Here is a 4,424-nt window from a genome sequence, read left to right as displayed (position 1 = left end):
GCTAAGATTCAGAGATCTGGCATTGACTCTTTTTTTTTTTTTTTTTTTTTTTTTTTTGCAAGATTATTATATAATTCGTGAAAAATATCCAAAAAGTTTAAAGCACCTGGTATTCCCAGGCAGTCTCCCATCCATCTACTAACAAGGCCCAAACCTGCTAATATTCAGAGATCGGCCATTGACTCTTTTTTTTTTTGCAAGATTAATATATAATTAATGAAAATATCCACAAAGTTTAAAGCACCTGGTATTCCCCAGGCAGTCTCCCATCCATGTACTAACAAGGCCCAAACCTGCTAATAATTCAGAGATCGGCATTGACTCTTTTTTTTTTTGGCAAGATTAATATATAATTCATGAAAATATCCACAAAGTTTAAAGCACCTGGTATTCCAGGCAGTCTCCCATCCATGTACTAACAAGGCCCAAACCTGCTAATATTCAGATATCGGCCATTGACTCTTTTTTTTGCAAGATTATTATATAATTCATGAAAAATATCCAAAAAGTTTAAAGCACCTGGTATTCCCAGGCAGTCTCCAATCCATGTACTAACAAGGCCCAACCTCCTAATATTCAGAGATCGGCCATTGACTCTTTTTTTTTTTTGCAAGATTATTATATAATTCATGAAAATATCCACAAAGTTTAAAGCACCTGGGTATTTCCCAGGCAGTCTCCCATCCATGTACTAACAAGGCCCAAACCTGCTAATATGCAGAGATCGGCCATTGACTCTATGTTTTGGCAAAATTGTTCTATACTAAGTGAAAAAATATCCAAATAGCTTACAGCACCTGGTGTTCCCAGGCGGTCTCCCATCCAAGTACTAACCAGGCCCAAACCTGCTTAGCTTCCCGAGATCAGACGAGATAAGGCATAGCCAGGTTGGTATGGCCGTAAGCGAAGACTGCTTCCGAAGAGAGGGCTATTTAAAGTTCAGCCAATCTACTGGCCAGTACATTATATAAGTAGGAAGAAACCCAAAAGCTTAAAACGCCTGGTATTCCTAGGCGGTCTCTCATCCAAGTACTAACCAGACCTAAACCTGCTAAGATTCAGAGATCTGGCATTGACTCTTTTTTTTTTTTTTTTTTTTTGTTTGCAAGATTATTATATAATTCGTGAAAAATATCCAAAAAGTTTAAAGCACCTGGTATTCCCAGGCAGTCTCCCATCCATGTACTAACAAGGCCCAAACCTGCTAATATTCAGAGATCGGCCATTGACTCTTTTTTTTTGCAAGATTATTATATAATTCATGAAAAATATCCACAAAGTTTAAAGCACCTGGTATTCCCAGGCAGTCTCCCATCCATGTACTAACCAGGCCCAAACCTGCTAATATTCAGAGATCGGCCATGTTTTGGCAAAATTGTTCTATACTAAGTGAAAATTTTCCAAAAAGCTTACAGCACCTGGTATTTCAAGGCGGTCTCCCATCCAAGTACTAACCAGACCTAAACCTGCTAATATGCAGAGATCGGGCATTGACTCTTTTTTTTTTGCAAGATTATTATATAATTCGTGAAAAATATCCAAAAAGTTTAAAGCACCTGGTATTCCCAGGCAGTCTCCCATCCATGTACTAACAAGGCCCAAACCTGCTAATATTCAGAGATCGGCTATTGACTCTTTTTTTTTGCAAGATTATTATATAATTTGTGAAAAATATCCAAAAAGTTTAAAGCACCTGGTATTCCCAGGCAGTCTCCCATCCATGTACTAACAAGGCCCAAACCTGCTAATATGCAGAGATCGGCCATTGACTCTATGTTTTGGCAAAATTGTTCTATACTAAGTGAAAAATTCCAAAAAGCTTACAGCACCTGGTATTCCCAGGCGGTCTCCCATCCAAGTACTAACCAGGCCCAAACCTGCTTAGCTTCCGAGATCAGACGAGATCGGGCATAGCCAGGTTGGTATGGCCGTAAGCGAAGACTGCTCCGAAGAGAGGGCTATTTAAAGTTCAGCCAATCTACTGGCCAGTACATTATATAAGTAGGAAAGAAAACCCAAAAGCTTAAAACGCCTGGTATTCCTAGGCGGTCTCTCATCCAAGTACTAACCAGACCTAAACCTGCTAAGATTCAGAGATCTGGCATTGACTCTTTTTTTTTTTTTTTTTTTTTTGTTTGCAAGATTATTATATAATTCGTGAAAAATATCCAAAAAGTTTAAAGCACCTGGTATTCCCAGGCAGTCTCCCATCCATGTACTAACCAGGCCCAAACCTGCTAATATTCAGAGATCGGCCATTGTTTTTTTGGCAAAATTGTTCTATACTAAGTGAAAATTTCCAAAAAGTTTAAAGCACCTGGTATTCCCAGGCGGTCTCCCATCCAAGTACTAACCAGGCCAAACCTGCTAATATTCAGAGATCGGCATTGACTCTTTTTTTTTGCAAGATTATTTATATAATTCGTGAAAAATATCCAAAAGTTTAAAGCACCTGGTATTCCCAGGCAGTCTCCCATCCATGTACTAACAGGCCCAAACCTGCTAATATTCAGAGATCGGCCATTGTTTTGCAAGATTATTATATACTAAGTGAAAATATCCAAAAAGTTTAAAGCACCTGGTATTCCCAGGCAGTCTCCCATCCATGTACTAACAAGGCCCAAACCTGCTAATATTCAGAGATCGGCCATTGACTCTTTTTTTTTGCAAGATTATTATATAATTCGTGAAAAATATCCCAAAGTTTAAAGCACCTGGTATTCCCAGGCAGTCTCCCATCCATGTACTAACAAGGCCCAAACCTGCTAATATGCAGAGATCGGCCATTGACTCTATGTTTTGGCAAAATTGTTCTATACTAAGTGAAAAATTTCCAAAAAGTTTACAGCACCTGGTATTCCCAGGCGGTCTCCCATCCAAGTACTAACCAGGCCCAAACCTGCTTAGCTTCCGAGATCAGACGAGATCTGGCATAGCCAGGTTGGTACGGCCGTAAGCGAAGACTGCTCCGAAGAGAGGGCTATTTAAAGTTCAGCCAATCTACTGGCCAGTACATTTTATAAGTAGGAAAGAAAACCCAAAAGCTTAAAACGCCTGGTATTCCTAGGCGGTCTCTCATCCAAGTACTAACCAGACCTAAACCTGCTAAGATTCAGAGATCTGGCATTGACTCTTTTTTTTTTTTTTTTTTTTTTTGTTTGCAAGATTATTATATAATTCGTGAAAAATATCCAAAAAGTTTAAAGCACCTGGTATTCCCAGGCAGTCTCCCATCCATGTACTAACAAGGCCCAAACCTGCTAATATTCAGAGATCGGCCATTGACTCTTTTTTTTTTGCAAGATTATTATATAATTAATGAAAAATATCCACAAAGTTTAAAGCACCTGGTATTCCCAGGCAGTCTCCCATCCATGTACTAACAGGCCCAAACCTGCTAATATTCAGAGATCGGCCATTGACTCTTTTTTTTTGCAAGATTATTATATAATTCATGAAAATATCCAAAAAGTTTAAAGCACCTGGTATTCCCAGGCAGTCTCCCATCCATGTACTAACAAGGCCCAAACCTGCTAATATTCAGAGATCGGCCATTGACTCTTTTTTTTGCAAGATTATTATATAATTCATGAAAAATATCCAAAAAGTTTAAAGCACCTGGTATTCCCAGGCAGTCTCCCATCCATGTACTAACAAGGCCCAAACCTGCTAATATTCAGAGATCGGCCATTGACTCTTTTTTTTTTGCAAGATTATTATATAATTCATGAAAAATATCCAAAAGTTTAAAGCACCTGGTATTCCCAGGCAGTCTCCCATCCATGTACTAACAAGGCCCAAACCTGCTAATATGCAGAGATCGGCCATTGACTCTATGTTTTGGCAAAATTGTTCTATACTAAGTGAAAAATATCCAAAAAGCTTACAGCACCTGGTATTCCCAGGCGGTCTCCCATCCAAGTACTAACCAGGCCCAAACCTGCTTAGCTTCCGAGATCAGACGAGATAAGGCATAGCCAGGTTGGTATGGCCGTAAGCGAAGACTGCTCCGAAGAGAGGGCTATTTAAAGTTCAGCCAATCTACTGGCCAGTACATTATATAAGTAGGAAAGAAAACCCAAAAGCTTAAAACGCCTGGTATTCCTAGGCGGTCTCTCATCCAAGTACTAACCAGACCTAAACCTGCTAAGATTCAGAGATCTGGCATTGACTCTTTTTTTTTTTTTTTTTTTGTTTGCAAGATTATTATATAATTCGTGAAAATATCCAAAAAGTTTAAAGCACCTGGTATTCCCAGGCAGTCTCCCATCCATGTACTAACAAGGCCCAAACCTGCTAATATTCAGAGATCGGCCATTGACTCTTTTTTTTTTGCAAGATTATTATATAATTCATGAAAAATATCCACAAAGTTTAAAGCACCTGGTATTCCCAGGCAGTCTCCCATCCATGTACTAACCAGG

The 4,424-nt window shown here is 39.1% G+C and overlaps 4 non-coding genes across 4 annotated transcripts; all 4 read right to left on the bottom strand.

The window, feature by feature from the left end:
* Positions 1-785: 785 nt before the first annotated feature.
* On the bottom strand, positions 786-905 carry LOC113085039 (5S ribosomal RNA). Its single transcript, XR_003283969.1, has one exon. It is a non-coding gene; the product is annotated as a 5S ribosomal RNA (ribosomal RNA).
* A 912-nt stretch (positions 906-1,817) lies between these two features.
* On the bottom strand, positions 1,818-1,936 carry LOC113085003 (5S ribosomal RNA). The gene has a single exon (XR_003283934.1). It is a non-coding gene; the product is annotated as a 5S ribosomal RNA (ribosomal RNA).
* Positions 1,937-2,839: 903 nt separating this feature from the next.
* Positions 2,840-2,958, bottom strand: LOC113085029 (5S ribosomal RNA). The gene has a single exon (XR_003283960.1). It is a non-coding gene; the product is annotated as a 5S ribosomal RNA (ribosomal RNA).
* Positions 2,959-3,880: 922 nt separating this feature from the next.
* Positions 3,881-3,999, bottom strand: LOC113085013 (5S ribosomal RNA). The gene has a single exon (XR_003283944.1). It is a non-coding gene; the product is annotated as a 5S ribosomal RNA (ribosomal RNA).
* Between the last annotated feature and the right edge of the window lie 425 nt (positions 4,000-4,424).

Source organism: Carassius auratus, unplaced genomic scaffold (assembly GCF_003368295.1).
Source record: "Carassius auratus strain Wakin unplaced genomic scaffold, ASM336829v1 scaf_tig00041162, whole genome shotgun sequence".
In the NCBI taxonomy this organism is placed as follows: Eukaryota; Metazoa; Chordata; class Actinopteri; order Cypriniformes; family Cyprinidae; genus Carassius; species Carassius auratus.
The sequence above is the reverse complement of the archived record's forward strand: the minus strand, read 5'-3'. Positions and strand labels throughout refer to the sequence as shown.